Source organism: Crassostrea angulata, chromosome 1 (genome assembly GCF_025612915.1).
Source record: "Crassostrea angulata isolate pt1a10 chromosome 1, ASM2561291v2, whole genome shotgun sequence".
NCBI lineage: Eukaryota > Metazoa > Mollusca > Bivalvia > Ostreida > Ostreidae > Magallana > Magallana angulata.
This window is the reverse complement of record NC_069111.1, coordinates 33,877,728-33,898,890: the sequence shown is the minus strand read 5'-3', so window position 1 is coordinate 33,898,890 and position 21,163 is coordinate 33,877,728. Positions and strand designations below refer to the sequence as shown.

The following is a 21,163-nucleotide window of genomic DNA, read 5'->3' as shown; positions in this document are numbered from 1 at the left end:
ATTCATGAAATGTTTAAAAGTCAATCTAATTTGGTATACATATTTATTTGAACTGTAAAAAAGTGTGACGATTGACTGCCATTGTTTGTTTTTAACAGTTTTTCATCGAATTCAGTGATTCTAGTTAAAACATTTCTTATGCTTCAAATTGTAATATCTGATATTACAATGTTGTTTGAATTTTTATTCATTTTTAAATTACTTTATGTTAAGTTAAATTATGAATATTAAGAAATTATATAGCCAAAGCCATGTTTGACATTACGTTTTCATTTTACTGTACCATAAACAGATTATATCGAATAAGGTTAGTTTGCTGAAACACCTTCTACATACCAATACACTATCTGTACATACAAATATGAGTGATTTTTTTTACATTATAGAATATTCCATATCTTTCTGGATATTTTTTTGCTGATTTTAATCTTCTAATACACTCTTAAGATTTTTTTTTCAATGGTTCGGAAAATATGAAATATCAGTAATGGAGCTCTAGCATGCATGGATTTTATAGTTAATATATTTTACATTTTATCTACATGAGGCCATATTAAACTAACATATAAAGTGTTAATAAAAACAAATTTGCATCTATTACAACATATTGGGAGATTATTGCATGTGTTATATACGATATGGAAATTAATTTTTTTTTTCATATTCATTGTGCTCTTTGAAAGACAAAAAAAAACTTTGTAAATTTTAATTTATTTTAACAATGTAAAATTTTCCATAGCATCAATATGGGCCTCATATCCCCCTCCAAACAGAGAAATGTTATATGCATGTAATAACTTGATCTTGCAAGATGATAAGACTTCCCAGTAGAAGATGTATTGTTGTTATTGGCATGTTAAAATTAAGTTTGAATGTTTTGTCCCACAAAAACCATATGGTCAAATTTAAGGACTAAAATGTTCATGAAGGTAGGGGGAATACAACAAAGTAAAAAGCAACTAAATGATGATATATTAAATCTTTAAAATGATGCTAATTAAAACAAATAGAGTACAAGTAGTTTGGAGCATGGGGAGTGCAAAAAGGTCAATGTTCCGGTTATTAAATTCAAACGGACCAAAATTAAATGTTAAAAATGTAGAACAAGAGAAATAAAATTGCATAATTTATTACTGTATGATAAATCAATCAAGTCAACCATGCATGTATCTTTTTAAATTTTGTGAAATTTTAACATCGTTTGATTGGATGTCTTTCAGCCAAGTGTGCTGTTTGAGATAATGCAGTCTGCCCTGATTTTGAATCAAGTCGCGTTTGTGGAACTGTTGATGGATAATGGGGTTAACCTCAAAGATTTTCTCACCAAGAAAAGGCTTCTGAAGCTCTACAACCAGGTGAGTCAACCATTTGAAGATGATGGAACATATGCGTTTTACTGTTTATTTGTATATTTTCCATCACATTAGTTACAGTTGAACTTCGTTATCTCAAACACCGATATCTCAAAAACAATGGATAAGTCAAAGTGATTTTTTTAGTCCCAACTACCTATACTTTTAATTGATTTACCCTTGATATCTTGAATAATTGGATATCTCAAAGTTTTTAACCAGTTCCTTGTAGTTTCGAGATACTGAGGTTTGACTGTATTTGAAGAATTGGTTGAGACAAGATAGTGCTCAATTTCTTCACCAATACCCTTGATTGTAACATGTTGTTCACATGCAACAAGTGTTTAGAAATTCATTACCGTTTCTGAGATATATGTGAAAGAAAGTTTTTGGGACCGATCCCTTATCTCCTTATTAGGGCCGTTTAACGACATTTTTTAAGGTTGAATATTGTTTTGTGCATCATTTTTAGCATCTTTGCTTCTATACTGCATTTCCAAAGATTTTTCCTTTCTGATATATGGGTAATTAATTTTTTCGGACATTTGACCTTTGAAAACCTCTAATTATGTACTGCATGGTAAAATCATTACATTGCTTGGATACATAACTATAAGATAACATATCTGCTTTTATGATCTTTTAAAAAATATCTCGCAATAAAGACTTAAAAGCCCTCTGGTCCCCTACTGTGAGAGGCAAGCCCTCTTTTTTGATATCGAATGAAATTTCAAATATCAAATGATATATGGGTGATCAAATTTTAGACGTTAGACCCCTAGAAACCTAATTACGTAACACATGATAAAATCAATATATTCCTTGGGTATATAGCAGTTGAGATCGACTCAAAATTTGAAATTTCGTTTAACGTGATTTTGAATGACAACAGTTGCGAATGGAATTGGAGATCATTTTGGAGAGTAAAAAGGTATTGAAAATAATTCATGCACAGGATTATGCATATGACGAATAAAGTGTCTTACACAGGTAAATCTTAATGTAAAAGCTGCTTGGTCCGATTTTCATTAAAACAATTGTACGCTTTCAAACGATGGTTATGCTAAGTATGTGTGCAATTTAATATACGTTGCAGTAGTTTTCCCGGTCAATTAAGCCATATTTCAATGACAAATAATGTACATGTTGAAACTCGTTGGATCCGGATATTGTGTATTCCGGCATGCTGTCCAATCCCGCGACATTATTCAGCCCCTTGACATTTTCCTAACATTTTTGTTTAAAAAGTGTTGTGCAATCCGGATCCTGTCTATTCTGTACACCGCCGCGATGAAAAAAAAACAAGTATTCCTTTTAAAGGAATGATCGGCAATAATGATATATTGATAGCTAGAAGCAATCAACATGATCAGTTTGATGTATAATAATTTAAAAAGTACTGTACTTTTACAAAATATAGAATATTTTGAATCTGTACACCATTATTTCATCATTATAAACCGTCAACAAAGGACTATGTGCGGTATGATCAAATATCTGCCCCCGATTTCAACCAATTTTTAAATAGTATCGTATAAAAATAAAATCTTTATCATTGTATAGAGGATGCCTATAACTTTAATAATGATTTTAGTCATCATTACTCATTCGCTGTGTATCTATGACGTCACCTAAATGGCCAAAATCTCGCAAATATGCAAACATATGAAAATATTCTCATTTTTGCTATATATTTTGCATTCGGAAATATAGAGCGCAGGTCTGCTCAAGTGCGATTTTAACATATGTTTTTCTTCAGATAGTTATACACATTATACTAAAATATGGTACTTGAGCAAGCCTGCGCTCGATGTTTCTCAGTCGAAAAACCATCGGAAAACACCCATATTTCGCTACAAAACATCAATTTATCAAAATAATGCAATCTTCATGACGTCATATCTACATTATGACGTCACTGTGGTGATAACCTTTTACACCTTTATTTCCAATATGATTTTAACTATCTTTTACCTTATTTTTAAAGCTCTTTCTAAAACTTTGATTTTGGGGGCAAAAAATGCATAAAACCGCACTTAGTCCTTTAATTTTGAAATAAATTTTGGGAAAGCCGTTCGTAAACTCCATGTCTAGTTTTATATTTTTAGCGTTATTATTAAATGTTAATGTTTCTTTTTCTTCTTCAGCATACTGAGTAGGGCTCTTCAAAGAGCATTAACACGTATACAAAGAAAGAGTTAAAATAATTTAATGCGACTGAAAAACATTGAATGTCATCATAACTTGCTATTGAAGACGCATTATAACGTAACCTTGTTTATAAATCAAGCCGTCTTCCTAGCTACTATTATGCAACATCAATAGATCGAGGTCAGTTCATGGAGCATCTTCTTATGATTGAGGTCAGTTCATCGAGGTCAACTGCATTACTGAATGAATCTTTCGATCGAAATTCTTACGCGCGAGACAAAATGTGCATTCTTGAATTAACAGGTCGAGCTGTATTTTATGTATGTTTGCATCTCTTACGGTAAATGAATTGAAATAAAACTGAGTAAAATGTTATATATAAATACTAAACCAAACTTCAAGTTTTTATAAGAACTACTTATGCAAGCGGAATTTGTGCACACGTGGAAGCATTTGCCGGATGCCTTATATGGACATTACAGTGATCGGCCGAAGCCGGTCACAAAAACCCGACTGCTTATAATTAGTAAGAGTTATCTCCCGTAGTCCGGCCACTTATCGATCGATCGGCCTACTGCGAGAAACTTAATTCTTAATTATCGACCAATTTTTCTGTCGTTGCTATTAATTTAGACAACTGTGAATATAGATGGCAAAGTAGCAACTTAGTTCAGTTTATACCGTTGTCTTGTTATAAATAAGTAAGTAAGTAAGTAAATAATTTATTATAGTGACATGTGTTATAACAATTACAAAATGTTATACAAAATACATAATGAAACACCCGGCCCATTGGGCCTATATGTCACTGCAAATACAATTATAACATAAATATACACATATTACGCATTGCGTTTTTTATACAATAATGATTGTCTGTAAAGGTAAGATTCAATTAAATATTTAGAGGTTTGTCTAGGAAAATTTGACAGTAGAAAAAAAATACAGTCTAAATTTGACATTACCAGTGTTGGATTATATCCTATATTATTAAATAATTCCCTTCTAAAATCAGAATAGATTGTACAATTCAGCAGAAAATGACTCTCGTCTTTTATTTCATTTAATACACAAAAATTACATATTCTTTCATCGAGAGGTGCCCCCTTATATCGTTATAAATAAATACGCAATTTTTCCCATAATTAGATTATAAGATAACCCCATTTTTTTCAGGCCGTGATTCAGAAAACTGAGGGAGTAAGACTGCCGATATCGTTTGTCATCCCCTCATTATACCTCGAAACGTTATGATTTCAAATCAGGCACCAAACAATGAGGAGAAATGGAAATAATCGGCGGATCTAAATGTTAAAATATTCTCATGATAAAATTTTGTATTTATGGCAAACGTAGATTTATTATTTTTTTCTCCTACAAAATATAATCGCACTTGTATTTTGTATCCATAACTTTTAAACTCCTTTTAGCCAAATCTGTCAAATATCATGGTCGTTTCACCCTTTTCTTGCAAACCAAGCTGAAATGTTCAATCGATGCACTGTTGAACGAAAGACTCGGCTAAAAAACTTACTGCATGGGTCGTCAAAAAGTATTAATTTCAATGATAAATTTAGAAACTTTAAGATTTCACAATGTGTAATTTTTGTTACGTTACAGGAAAATTGTCATTTCATGCACATATAATTTGCACAAAAAAACTTAAATGTTATTAATGCAACCAGTGTTTGAAATTTTAGACCGCTCTTGATAGATATATTTGAGAAAGAAATTTTAGGGGTCTTCTTATCGGGGCCGTGTAACAAAATTTGAGCCATTTCCGAGAAAATGCGCGCACAAAAATCGTAAATAAAAGAAAAGAGTGTCGGAAACGGAAGCTCTTAACAAGGGGACGGGTAGTGCTTTAAAATTCCTATTTACATGTATTTAACTTACCTTGTAAAATTATCAATCATAGGCATTGGATAACTGCTTTAGCATAATTGGCAAATTTGATTTGCTTATTGACTCCATAACCTCTACAATTTCGCTTTTATAAAATACATATAATCATGTTTTTCAATCAGGTGTTGTACTTTACAGAACGTTCTTTACGCGATCGCCGAGCGCTTCTTTTAGGAAATATTAGAGTGTGCCTGAATATGCAAAGCCCATTTGATTTGAAAATTTCCCTTATCTACTAAGAAGTATTTTTAATCATGTGAGTGTCCACTACTCGATCTTAAACTGTCCGAATCCAATCAAAACTTTTACTCATCGAATTTACATAAACTTTTTTTAAACTCGCATATTCTTTCAGAATAAAAATTTCAATAACAAACAATAAAATCTAATTAATAAAAGAATAAAATCAGCAATGAATATTCTTTTTAATGAATCATACTACCATTGAAAAAAGGTTAAACGAATAATATGACCCTTAGTCTTTTACGGCCTGAATATAAAAAAAAACTTGTTTAAAAATTGTTAGTTTTATCGTGCCCGCACCTACCGCAAGCATGTAACATTGCCTTATCTCGAACGCTTTTTAAACATATTTCAACTTTTGCTCTCTCTCTCTCTCTCTCTCTCTCTCTCTCTCTCTTAACTCATAAAAAGATTCTTATATTTTGTTAGCCAAATGAATTATCACATATTACAATTACTTACGATGTGTGTGTTGGAATAATCATTTTGTGAATATCGCCTATATTTTGTTGAAGTAGGTAATGTAATGCATTAAATTCTCAGCAGCAAAATGTCAGAAATAGACACACTCAGGTGAATGTATTTACATTCCAACTAGTACGACTGTAAAACATTGTATTATATTCATTGATCGCATTTGTTTTTATTTTACGCACTTTGATTAAAATCAATGGTTTGATGCATCGTTAACCAGTATAATTGAAAATAAAAATAATTTAACAAAGAATGAACATTCAATTGTGTGATAACGTATTTACACGAGAAGCATGTGTCCACTACCGCGGCATCTCCTCGGCCCGTGCTATGTCAATGTACACCCAACGTGGTGGGTTTGACATGTTTGCAGTCTGATAATTGAATTTCATTTTCCAACAATAATACTATTTCATGACGTAGACAAAATCACAAAGAACGCCTTATTTCAATGACAGTCATACTATGTATATATTTTTTCAATTACGATACAAAAAACAGCATTACTTCGTAGTTAATATCGTTATATATCGTTAATATAGTTAATAAACGATAAGAGCGTTTTTCTTTTACTCTTTAATATCGTTAAAATCGGAATTCTTTGTGTTGTTGCATCTACATGAATAAAGCCATGTGTGCATTACAACAAGGCGCAAATCTTGTGTATTGGATAACGGTAGACCGCTCGCTTTTAAGTCCAGCCGCGACCTATTTCCTCGGCCGCGGGCAAGGGATCGGATACGTCTAATTGTTTACATACATGCAGCTCGAAATCCATTTAGATTTTAAATGCGACTCAAATGGATTGCATAAAGGCAATTCTTTTATCCATAATGTGTTTCCCTAGAATAGAATTAAACTGTTTAAACACTTTCCTCATGTAACCTGGTACACTTTATATGGTAGTAGGTAAAAGTGTAATGTTTTTTATTTACTCACGTTATATGGTAGTGGGTAAAAGTGTAATCTTTTTTATTTTCTATTAAAATCGGAGTTTTTGTGTTTGAAGCTACCTAAATAAACACGTGTGTGCATTACAGCAAGACGCAAATCTTGTGTATTAGATAACGGCAGACCGCTCGCTAGTCCATCTGCGACCTATTTCTTCGGCCGCGGGCAAGGGTGTTCACATACGCAGCTCCGAATGCAGCTAGATTTTAAAAGCGACTCAAAGGCATTGCAAAGAATGAGTTCTTTTATCAATGATGTGTTTCACTAGAAAATAATTTAAATGTTTAAACACTTTCCGTATGTAAACTGGTGCCCTTTATGTCAGTTATACGCACAAACACCCCGTTTATTTGCCAAATAAAACACTAATACAGGGTAACAAGTCTAGCTTTTTACACCCATATTACGCAATACCCGAACAAAATATCATTGTCACGACGTTAATAAGATCCTAATGAACAACTTTTGCAGCGACAGCCATATCGAAATCTTAACCACGTTTGAGTTATAAAGCGATAACTTTCAAGAACTCTAGGTCCCTAACTTGAGGACCCAGCTCCTTTTTCTTGGTGTCATATGAAAGATCTTTTTAACATAAATCTTTTCTGTTCTACATGTCTTAACAAAATATTTCCGGGGAAAAAAGATAAACTAAGAAAACCATGCAAAATCACAACGCTTTTTTGTCTCATTTTTGGAGCCCTGCCGAACTTCGGCGCTTTTTGCGCTGAAAAATTATAAATGCCCCATTACATATCTACAATCTTTCGTCTATCATTCCTGAAATTTTGAACTCAATATCTTTTTTAGTTTATGAGAACCTTCGTGGACAAGCCGACCCTCCAAAAATCGTTAAATCGTTAATATCTCAAAACCGGAAGTGAGGTCACCATTAAAAAAAATTTGCAATAAGGTTCAGAGCAATATCTATCAGATCTGAAAGTTTCATGTAAATCGGCTGAGTAGTTTTTGAGAAATCGCGTACACAAAATACGTAAGAAAAAAAATAATAGGGAAAAAGAAACCGAACGAAAACAATAAGGTCTTCCGTTGGAAAACGGAAGACCTTAATAACTAGATTCGATCTCGTTGCGAGCAACGAGTGGGTCTTCCGCCCGATTTTTGAATAGATTAGATCAAACTTATCCATTCAAAGATAAAATCGTAGATCTAGGCGAAAAATAGTAAAAAAAAATTTGCGGCACTCGAGGCTTGAACCCGGGTCGCCTGGGCCATGTCCACGACTCTATCGACTGAGCTACTCGGACTCTCGCTTCAGAACTTTGACGCTTAATTTCTCGAGAATGCTTTGATCGATTTTAAAACAAATTACATATTCTGAATCAGTAAAAGGGTCACTATCATCTAATTGGAAAAAATATATAAAAACAAAAAGTTGAAAATTTTCATTTTTTAAATTTGCTTCCGGTGACGACCGGAAGTGACGGCCAACATTCTCTTGACCGAGGTGCACGAGGATATTGCTAGATCTATCAACTCTGAAAATTTCAGTTCTCTATCTTTACTCGTTTTTGAAAAAACATCGCCAACAAAATTGACTTTTAAAAATCGTAAAACGACGATAACTTCCGACCGGAAGTGAATTTTTTAAAATTGTTCCTGCGGTATAAAATTCATATGACTAGGCATCAGCCCTGAAAATATGAAGGAAATCGAACGAGTCATCTCCGAGAAATCGCCTGCACAAAATTTGTAAGACAAAAAAAGAATAATAACGAGTGGGTCTTCCGTCCGATTTTTGAATAGATTAGATTAAACTTATCAATTTAAAGATAAAATCGTAGATCTAAGCGAAAAAAAGAGAAAAAAAATGTGCGGCACTCGAGGCTTGAACCCGGGTCGCCTGGGCCATGTCCACGACTCCATCGACTGAGCTACTCGGACTCTCGCTTCAGAACTTTGACGCTTAATTTCTCGAGAACGCCTTGATCGATTTTAAAACAAATCGCATATTCTGAATCAGTAAAAGGGTCACTATCATCTAATTTGAAAAAATATATCAAAACAAAAAGTTGAAAATTTTCATTTTTTAAATATGCTTCCGGTGACGACCGGAAGTGACGGCGGACATTCTCTTGACCGAGGTTCACGAGGATATTGCTAGATCTATCATCTCTGAAAATTTCAGTTCTCTATCTTTGATCGTTTTTGAGAATCATCGCCGACAAAATTGACTTTTAAAAATCGTAAAACGACGATAACTTCCGACCGGAAGTGAATTTTTAAAAATTGTTCCGGCGGTATAAAATTCGAATGACTAGGCATCAGCTTTGAAAATTTGAAGAAAATCGAACGAGTCATCTCTGAGAAATCGCCTGCACAAAATTTGTAAGACAAAAAAAGAATAATAATAATAACTAGATTCGATCTCGTTGCGAGCAACGAGTGGGTCTTCCGTCCGATTTTTGAATAGATAAGATCAAACTTATCAATTCAAAGATAAAATCGTAGATCTAAGCGAAAAAAAATAAAAAAAATTTGCGGCACTCGAGGCTTGAACCCGGGTCGCCTGGGCCATGTCCACGACTATAACGACTGAGCTACTCGGACTCCGCTTCAGAACTTTGACGCTTAATTTCTCGAGAATGCCTTGATCGATTTTAAAACTAATTACATATTCTTAATCAGTAAAAGGGTCACTATAAGGTGTAAAAATTTCAAAGAAAAATATTAAAAAATAAAAAAGTCGAAAAATTCAATTTTTCAAATTTCCTTCCGGTGACGACCGGAAGTGACGGCGGACAGTCTCTTGACCGAGGTACATTAGAAAAACGGTAGATCTATCATCTCTGAAAAATTCAGCTCTATATCTTTGCTCGTTTTTGAGAAACCCGACAGACAAAATTGACTTTTTAAAATCGTAAACGCTGAAGACGGAAGACCCTAATAATAAAAGGCTGTTTTTGTTTAAATCTTAAAGGAAGAGTGTTTTTCAACTTGTACTACATTCAAACAACTCCTTTATGTTGAATATTTTAGTTAGAAAATCCCCCCCCCCCAAAAAAAAAATGGAGAGAAAGAAATAGAGAGAAAGAAGAAATCTTAGCTCCGGCGAGGCCTTTGCAGGTGTCATAACAGTATTTCAGCAAAGGTTCACGTCAAAACATGGCTGACGCGAAATAATTCCCGAATTTCTCTTTGAATTTGGGGCGTTTCCGCCCGGGACAGGAGCTGAATTTTTGTATGAGATGAGGAACGATGTGTGAGATGTCTGACTACACAGGTTTGGTAACAGTGCGATGTCATTTGAAATATTGATGCGTGTTTTTGTCTGGAGGGGGGTGAAAAGACCCGAGCTTGATTTTCGTCGTAAATAAATCGAAAGTAGAATTTTGAGGTGTGGATCTCGGATTCGGTTAACGATAATTAGGGGAAGTAAAGTCCTAAAGCAATGACTGATGCATTTTACACATGTATTTCAGTGTTGAGATTTTTTTTTCGTGTCGTTTACTATTGTGTTTGACTGTTTTATTTCAACAGGATTGATAAAATCATTATAAATGTAGAAATAACGAAATCAGTATCACGTAAATTTATTCGGTAAAAATTGGATGACAGTAATTTCCACAGTTTTAACATTCATAAGTAGTTCACACGCTATCGTAGATACAGACTAAACGGAAAACAAGAAATATACATGCAACAGAAATATTACGCGGCTGCTTACATCCCTTGTACTGTGTAAATTTGAAGTATCCGTACAGACTATAAACGCCGCTTGATCTCAGGAATTTCTTCTGAATTGTTCAATCCGCTGCATATTTGGCAGACAATAAGAATGGGGTCCGAGGTACATTTACACAAAATTTCATTAGGATTGAGTGAAGGGCTCGGGAGTTAGAATTTTTTTCTACAGTACATGTCAAGCACGCCAATCGAAACTCAAATGTCCAAAAATTCATAACTCTCTTAAAAGTGAACGAATTGGTCTGGTAATTAGTACAGTAATCTAGAATGGTACTAGGTTGGAAATAAAGGTTCAACATTAAAGATTCAGTAAAATCAGTCCAGAAAAACTTAATGATTTTGTGAATGGGGGGGGGGGGGGGTGGGGGTCGGTGCGTGTACTGTGTAAATTTTATTTCCGCGTATAGGCTATAAGCGCCGTTTGATTATTCTTAATTGTTCAATCCGCTGCATATTTGACAGACAATAAGAATGGGGTCCGAGGTTTATTTTCACGAATTTTCATTAGAATTGAGCGAAGGGCTCGGGAGTTAGAATTTTTTTGTACAGTACATGTCAAACACGACGATTGAAACTCAAATGCCAAAAAGTTCATAACTCTGTTAATAATGAACGAATTGGTCTGGTAATTAGTACAGTAATCTAAAATGGTACTAAGTTGATATTAAGGGTCCAAGATCAAAGATCAAGTAAAATCGGGTCAGAAAAACTAAATGATTTTACGAATGGGGGGGGGGGGGGGGTCGGTCAGTGACTTCTATATTAAACGGAGAATATTAAATTCTAAATATCACATATTACACACGTTTTAAACAAAATACATATGTTAGAACAATGAATAAGCCTTGCTTTAAAGATGTAACTATTGATTTATTTTCAACATGTTAACTATATTTCAGTATGAATACATAGCTATTGATCTCAATACACAAATACGGGGAAAAGCGCTATTATTGTAATTTCTTTACAAAATCAAAACGGAAAAGAACAGAATCCATCATTTTAAATAAAAAAAAATCAAATCTAAGCAAACATTAGTTAAAAAAAATTTGCGGCACTCGGGGCTTGAACCCGGGTCGCCTGGGCCATGTCCACGACTCTATCGACTGAGCTACTCAGACTCTCGCTTCAGAACTTTGACGCTTAGTTTCTCGAGAATGCCTTGATAGATTTTAAAACAAAATACATATTCTGAATAAGTGAAAAGGTCACTATCATCTAATTGGAAAAAATATATTAAAACAAAAAGTTGAAAATTTTCATTTTTTAAATTTGCTTCCGGTGACGACCGGAAGTGACGGCCAACTTTCTCTTGACCGAGGTTCACCAGATAATAGCTAGATCTATCATCTCTGAAAATTTCAGTTCTCTATCTTTACTCGTTTTTGAGAAACATCGCCGACAAAATTGACTTTTAAAAATCGTAAAACGACGATAACTTCCGACCGGAAGTGAATTTTTAAAAATTGTTCCGGCGGTATAAAATTCATATCACTAGGCATCAGCCCTGAAAATTTGAAGGAAATCGGACGAGTCATCTCCGAGAAATCGCCTGCACAAAATTTGTAAGACAAAAAAAGAATAATAATAATAAGAAAAGTGAAAAAGAAACATTACAATAATAGAAGGGTCTTCCGCTGAAGACGGAAGACCCTAACTAGATTCGATCTCGTTGCGAGCAACGAGTGGGTCTTCCGCCCGATTTTTGAATAGAATACATCAAACTTATCAATTCAAATATACAACCGTAGATCTAAGAGAAAAATAGTGAAAAAAATTTTGCGGCACTCGAGGCTTGAACCCGGGTCGCCTGGGCCATGTCCACGACTATATCGACTGAGCTACTCGGACTCTCGCTTCAGGACTTTGACGCTTAATTTCTCGAGAACGCCTTGATCGATTTTAAAACAAATTACATATTCTGAATCAGTAAAAGGGTCACTATCATCTTATTGGAAAAAATATATAAAAATAAAAAGTTGAAAATTTTCATTTTTTAATTTTGCTTCCGGTGACGAGCGGAAGTGACGGCCAACATTCTCGTGACCGAGGTACACGAGGATATTGCTAGATCTATCATCTCTGAAAATTTCAGATCTCTATCTTTGCTCGTTTTTGAGAAACGTGACAGACAAAATTGACTTTTAAAAATCGTAAAACGACGATAACTTCCGACCGGAAGTGAATTTTCAAAATCTGTTGCAGCGGTATAAATTTCAGATAACGAGGCTTAAGTCCTGAAAATTTGAAAGAAATCAAGTGTGCCATCTCTGAGAAATCGCCTGCACAAAATTTGTAAGACAAAAAAAGAATAATAATAATAACTAGATTCGATCTCGTTGCGAGCAACGAGTGGGTCTTCCGTACGATTTTTGAATAGATTAGATTAATCTTATCAATTCAAAGATAAAATCATTGATCTAAGCAAAAAAAAAATGAAAAAAATTTTTGCGGCACTCGAGGCTTGAACCCGGGTCGCCTGGGCCATGTCCACGACTATATCGACTGAGCTACTCGGACTCTCGCTTCAGGACTTTGACGCTTAATTTCTCGAGAACGCCTTGATCGATTTTAGAACAAATTACATATTCTGAATCAGTAAAAGGGTCACTATCATCTTATTGGAAAAAATATATAAAAATAAAAAGTTGAAAATTTTCATTTTTTAGTTTTGCTTCCAGTGACGACCGGAAGTGACGGCGAACATTCTCTATACCGAGGTGCACCAGGAAATCGATAGATCTATCATCTCTGAAATTCTCAGCTCTCTATCTTTGCTCGTTTTTGAAAAACCTGAGCGACAAAATTGACTTTTAAAAATCGTAAACGGACGATAACTTCCGACCGGAAGTGAATTTTCAAAATCTGTTTCAGCGGTATAAATTTCAGATAACGAGGCTTCAGTCCTGAAAATTTGAGAGAAATCGATCGTCCCATCTCTGAGAAATCGCCTGCACAAAATTTGTAAGACAAAAAAAGAATAATAATAATAATAATAATAATAATAATAAGAAAAGTGAAAAAGAAACCGAAGAATAATAGAAGGGTCTTCCGCTGAAGACGGAAGACCCTAACTAGACACGATCTCGTTGCGAGCAACGAGGAGGTCTTCCGTCCGATTTTTAGAATATGGAATGACCTTAGGCTTGATCTTCGCCAACGGAATGATCCGGAAAATGAGGCGGGATCTATGAGTAATGGGTGAAAGACTATCTATCCCTTTGGTGTCCCTTATTTGAGGGATCAGCTCCTTTTCATTCAGTCTAGTCAAATGGTATTTTTGTGTACCACTAATAAGTGTTTAGAAATTGGTTACCGTTTTTGAGATATCTGGGAAAAATCGTTTTGATATCCGGTCTTAAAACTCCTTTTAGGGTCCAGATAACAAACAATATATGGTTGTACATTGTTAAGCTCAATATTTTGAGCATCTTTTGTTCAATATTGCTTTCCAAAGTTTTCCTCCATTTTGAGATATTGAGCATCAAAGTTGTAGACTTCTGGCCCCTTAAAATCCCTAATTATGTAACATAAGAGTAAATGATTGGCATGTATAGGTAAATAACATTAGAATGAACATAATTGCTTCTATAACGTATCACAAAATCTTTCACAGTAAAAAGTTATCATCAAAAGACTTTAGAGCCCCCTCAGCCCCTTATTTGAAGGACCAGCCCCTTTTTCATGATTTCAAATGAAAGCTCTTGTCAATTCAAACACTTTTTGTTCAAAAAGTAATTACAAATTTTGTACCGTTCTCGAGATTACTTGAGAGGGTCGTTTTAGGGGCCGACCCAATAATTTGAGCATCTTTTGTTCAATATTGCTTATCCAAATGTTTCTTCATTTTGAGATATTAAGCACCAAAGTTTTGGACTTTTGGCCCCTTAAAATCCCTAATTACGTAACATAGGTGTAAATGATTGCCATGTATAGGTAAATAACCTAAGAATGAACATAATTGCTTATATAACGCATCACAAAATATTTCACGGTAAAAGGTTATCATTAAAAGACTTTAGAGCCCCTTCAGCCCCTTATTTGAAGGGCCAGCCCCTTTTTCATGATTTCAAATGAAAGCTCTTGTCAATTCTAACACATTTTGTTCAAAAGGTGTTTACAAATTTTGTACCGTTCTCGAGATATCGGGAGAGGGTCGTTTTAGGGGCCGACCCCGTAACTCCTTTTAGGGACCGCATAACAAGGAAATTATGGTTTCAGATTGTTAAGCTCAATATTTTGAGCATCTTTTGTTAAATATTGCTTATCCAAATGTTTCTTAATTTTGAGATATAGAACATCAAAGTTTTGGACTTCTGGCCCCTTAAAATCCCTAATTACGTAACATAGGAGTAAATGATTGCCATGATTAGGTTAATAACCTAAGAATAAACATAATTGCTTCTATAACGCATCACAAAATATTTCACGGTAAAAAGTTATCATTAAAAGACTTTAGAGCCCCTTCAGCCCCTAACTTGAAGGGCTAGCCCCTTTTTCATGATCTGAAATTAAAGCTCTTGATTTAATTAAGTTTTTTTGTTCTACATGTTTTAACAAAATGCTTTGAAGAAAAGAGATATTCAAAGAAAACCAAGAAAAATCATGACGCCTTTTTAATCTTAATTTTCAAGCTCGGGCGAGCTTCGGCGCTCTTTGAGATAAAGATGATTAATGACCATTAGACACTACTTCAGTCTTTCGTCTATCAGCCCTGAAAAGTTCAACATCATATCTTCAATGGTAAAAGAGGAGTTCTCGGTACAAAATACCCCTATAAAAACTGATAAATCCACGATATCTCAAGACAGGAAGTGACGTCATCAACAAAAAAAATTTCCAACAAGGTTCAGATCAATACCTATCAGAACTGAAAATTTGACGTAAATCGGTTGAGCCGTTTCCGAGAAATCGCGTGCACAAAATCGGTAAGAAAAAAAAAAATAATAATAATAATAGGGAAAAAGAAACCTAAGAAAAACAATAAGGTCTTCCGTTGGAAACGGAAGACCTTAATAACTAGACACGATCTCGTTGCAAGCAACGAGGAGGTCTTCCGTCTGATTTAAGAAACTGAGATTAATGTTGGATCTTGATTTTGCTATTTAACAGCTAAACATGATTTTAAACAGGAAAAGAGGGTCTATATTTTAAGGGCCAGATACTATTTTGTTTCAGGTTTAAGAGCTTTGTTCAACAAGTGTTTAGAATTCGTCACCGTTCTTGAGATATCTGTGAAAAAGGTTTAAGAAGTCGGTCCCTTATCTCCTAATTGGGGCCACTGAACCAAATTTTAAAGGTTGCATGTTGTTAAGTATATCATTTTGAGCATCTTTTCTTTTACACTGCATTTCAAAATATTTATCCTTTTTGAGATATAGATGATCAAAGTTTTGGACTTTTGACCCCTAAAAACACCTAATTACGTAACACATTACAAAATCAATCTATTATTAGGCTACTTAAATGTAAGATAAACATATTTGCTTTTTTGATCTATTACAAAATATCCCTCGGTAAAGAGCTATAGGAAAAGGACTTAAGAGCCCTCAAGGTCCCTACATTTAGGGGCCAGGCCCTTTTTCTTGGTATCAGATGAAAGGTCATTTGATTTCATAGACAATTTGCTTAACAATTGTTTAGAAATTCGTTACTATTCTTGAGATATCTGAGAAAGAATATTTTAGGGGCCGGACCTTATCTCCTTATTGGGGCCGCTGAACCAAAATTTTAAGGTTGCATGTTGTTAAGTACATCATTTTGAGCTTCTTTTCTTTTATACTGCATTTCAAAATATTTTTCCTTTTTGAGATATAGGTGAGCAAAGTTTTGGACTTTTGACCCCCAAAAATCCCTAATTTCGTAACACATGAGAAAATCACTATACTGTTAAGCTACATAACTGTTAGATTAACATATTTGCTTCTATAATCTATTACGAAATATCCCTCGGTAAAGAACTATAGGAAAAAGACTTTAAAGCCCTCTAGGTCCCTTACATTAGGGACCAGTCCCTTTTTCTTAGTATCAAATGAAAGATCATTTCATTATAAAGACTTTTTGTTCAACAAGTGTTTAGAAATTCGTTACCGTTCTTTAGATATATGGGAAAGAACATTTTAGGGGCCGATCCCTTAACTCCTTATAGGGGCCGTTTAACAAAATTTGGAAAATTGCATATGATTTAATACATCATTCTAAGCATCTTTTCTTTTATACTGCATTTCAAAATATGTTTCCTTTTTGAGATATTGGTGATCAGAATTCTGGAATTTTGGCCCCTAAAAACCCCTAATTACGTAACACATGATAAAATCATTACATTGCGTGGATGCATAACTGTAAGATAAACATATTTGCTTCTATAACTGTTCACAAAATATCCCCCAGTAAAGGGCTACAGATGAAAGACTTTAGAGCCCTTTGGTCCCTTAATTGGAGGAGCCAGCCCCTTTTTTTGATATCAAATGAAAGGTCTTGTAAATATAAACTTTTTTTGGATTACATGTGTTAACAAAATATTTTTCAGAAAAGAGATAAACTAAGAAAACCATGAAAAATTACGACGTTTTTTTAGTCTCAATTTTCGGGACCAGGCGAGCTTTAACGCCTTTTGAGCATGACAAATATGAATGCCAAATAGCACATCTACAATCTCTTGTCTACAATCCCTGAAAGTTTGAACTCAATATCTTTTACCGTTTAGGAGGAGATCCCTGGACAAGCCGACCCTCTGAAAATCGTTAAAACGTCATTTTCTCAAAAACGGAAATGACGTCATCAAAATAAAAAAATGTATATTAAGTTCGGATTAATATCTATTAGATCTGAAAGATTCATGAAAATCGGATGAGCCATTTACGAGAAATCGCCTGCACAAATTTTGTAAGAAGAAAAAAAATAATAATAGGGAAAAAGAAACCGAACGAAAACAATAAGGTCTTCCGTTGGAAAACGGAAGACCTTAATAATAATAATAAGAAAAGTGAAAAAGAAACCGAAGAATAATAGAAGGGTCTTCCGCTGAAGACGGAAGACCCTAACTAGATTCGATCTCGTTGCGAGCAACGAGTGGGTCTTCCGTCCAATTTTTGAATAGATAAGATTAAACTTATCAATTCAAAGATAAAATCGTAGATCTAAGCGAAAAAAAGAAAAAAAAAATTTGCGGCACTCGAGGCTTGATCCTGGGTCGCCTGGGCCATGTCCGCGACTATAACGACTGAGCTACTCGGACTCTCGCTTCAGGACTTTGACGCTTAATTTCTCGAGAACGCCTTGATCGATTTTAAAACAAATTACATATTCTGAATCAGTGAAAGGGTCACTATCATCTAATTGGAAAAAATATATAAAAATAAAAAGTTGAAAATTTTCATTTTTTAAATCTGCATCCGGTGACGACCGGAAGTGACTGCCAACATTCTCTTGACCGAGGTACACAAGGAAATAGCTAGATATATCATCTCTGAAAATTTCAGTTCTCTACCTTTACTCGTTTTTGAGAAACATCGCCGACAAAATTGACTTTTAAAAATCGTAAAACGACGATAACTTCCGACCGGAAGTGCATTTTTCAAAATTGTTCCGGCGGTATAAAATTCATATGACTAGGCATCAGCCCTGAAAATTTGAAGGAAATCTAACGAGTCATCTCCGAGAAATCGCCTGCACAAAATTTGTAAGACAAAAAAAGAATAATAACTAGATTCGATCTCGTTGCGAGCAACGAGTGGGTCTTCCGTCCAATTTTTGAATAGATAAGATTTAACTTATCAATTCAAAGATAAAATCGTAGATCTAAGCGAAAAAAAGAGAAAATTTTTTTGCGGCACTCGAGGCTTGAACCCGGGTCGCCTGGGCCATGTCCACGACTATACCGACTGAGCTACTCGGACTCCGCTTCAGAACTTTGACGCTTAATTTCTCGAGAATGCCTTGATCGATTTTAAATCTAATTACATATTCTTAATCAGTAAAAGGGTCACTATAAGGTGTAAAAATTTCAAAGAAAAATATTAAAAAATAAAAAAGTCGAAAAATTCAATTTTTCAAATTTCCTTCCGGTGACGACCGGAAGATACGGCGGACATTCTCTTGACCCAGGTACATTAGAAAAACGATAGATCTATCATCTCTGAAATTTTCAGCCTTTTATCTTTACTCGTTTTTGAGAAACTTGACAGACAAAATTGACTTTTTAAAATCGTAAACGGACGATAACTTCTGACCGGAAGTGTTTTTCCAAGAAAAAAAAATTATATATCAGCTTTAGATAAAAACACGTTTATATTGAAAATTTGAGCGAAATCGAACCAGCCATCTCCGAGAAATCGTCTGCACAAAATCGGTAAGAAAAAAAAAGAATAATAATAATAACTAGATTCGATCTCGTTGCGAGCAACGAGTGGGTCTTCCGTCCAATTTTTGAATAGATAAGATTAAACTTATCAATTCAAAGATAAAATCGTAGATCTAAGCGAAAAAAAGAGAAAAAAAATGTGCGGCACTCGAGGCTTGAACCCGGGTCGCCTGGGCCATGTCCACGACTCTATCGACTGAGCTACTCAGACTCTCGCTTCAGAACTTTGACGCTTAATTTCTCGAGAACGCCTTGATCGATTTTAAAACAAATTACATATTCTGAATCAGTAAAAGGGTCACTATCATCTAATTGGAAAAAATATATAAAAATAAAAAGTTGAAAATTTTCATTTTTTAAATTTGCTTCCGCTGACGACCGGAAGTGACGGCGGACATTCTCTTGACAGAGGTACACGAGGATATTGCTAGATCTATTATCTCTGAAAATTTCAGTTCTCTATCTTTACTCGTTTTTGAGAAACATCGCCGACAAAATTGACTTTTAAAAATCGTAAAACGACGATAACTTCCGACCGGAAGTGAATTTTTAAAAATTGTTCCTGCGGTATAAAATTCATATGACTAGGCATCACCCCTGAAAATTTGAAGGAAATCGAACGAGTCATCTCCGAGAAATCGCCTGCACAAAATTTGTAAGACAAAAAAAGAATAATAACTAGAGCAAAGCTCGTTGCAAAGCAACGAGTGGGTTTTCCGCTAATGTTGAAAGTAATGCTAGAAGTACCTCTAAGAAGCAGTGTTCTTAATCTAATGACAAAAGTAACTTAGGTACAAAAAAGATTTTAAAAATCGAATGATTCTTGGTATGACTTAACAAAATCCGAATGGTTTTAAGTACAACTTAACAAATTTGACTTCATTTTAGGTAAAAGTTAACTTTACCTGGAACTAACATCTAATTTCTTAACCCAGAATGCAAAATTAAAATGTCCGTAAAAAATCAATTTTGTTTAAAACATAATTCTGAGCAACATTTCCTCTACACTGCTTTTCAAAGGGTTGACCTTTCGTACTATGTGCTTGTTGCATCATCAATTGTCAGAAACTTATCGATGTATAGTTTACTTAATTTTATTATTCCTCTGTGAATATTTTTATTTAAAATTACTATTGATGGTGAACATTTCAAAGGGCCCCGCTGATGTTATTTTAGAGAATTTTGCTTTGACCTTGACCTATAACTTGCAATTTTTCCAGCTGGCATTTAGCTGTTTCATAGCCCCTAACATATAGGCATTTTTGTTGAATCTGACCAAGATTAAGCATATCCGGGAAATAATCTACTGTCTAAAACTAATTTTATTAAGATCTGCTATGACCTTCACATTGACATGGTTCAAGGTCACTGCACGCCATTAACCAATAAGCTCTGTTTAGGCAAAATATTAGCCAATTAGGGGCTAAAAGGAGAGTATATATATGCTCTTAAAATATGGATTTTTGTGTGATCTGATATGACCTTGACACTTGATCTACAAATATCATTCGAGGTCATTGCATATCCTTTGATCAAAGGCATCATGTGGGTGAAGTATGAGCCTGATTGGAGCAAAGGGAGAGAAGATGTACTCCAGACAAGGATTTTTTAAATATAATTCTGTTATGACCTTCACAGTTTACCTTGAAAATAGGTTCAAGGTCACTACACATCCTTTACTCAAAAGCTCTGCTTATGTGAAGTCTGAGCCCTATAGGGGTTAGTAGAAAGTATATATACTCTGAAAAAAGGATTTTTGCATGATCCGATATGATATTTCACCCTTTACCTAGAAATTTCATGCAAGGTCACTGCACATCGATTAACGATAGAGACAGTCTGTGAGTATTAGCCAGATTGGACCAAAGGGAGAGAAGATATGCCCCAGACAAGGATGTTATATATGTAATTCTACTATGACCTTAACCTTATACCTAACAACATGGTTCAAGGTCACAGCACATCCTTAACCCAAAGGAACCCTGTGGATGAGGTATGAGCCAGATTGGGCCAAGGG

The 21,163-nt window shown here is 34.5% G+C and overlaps 1 pseudogene; it reads left to right on the top strand.

The window, feature by feature from the left end:
• Window positions 1-21,163, top strand: part of LOC128190673 (transient receptor potential cation channel subfamily M member-like 2) — a 267,840-nt pseudogene that overhangs the window by 23,204 nt on the left and 223,473 nt on the right.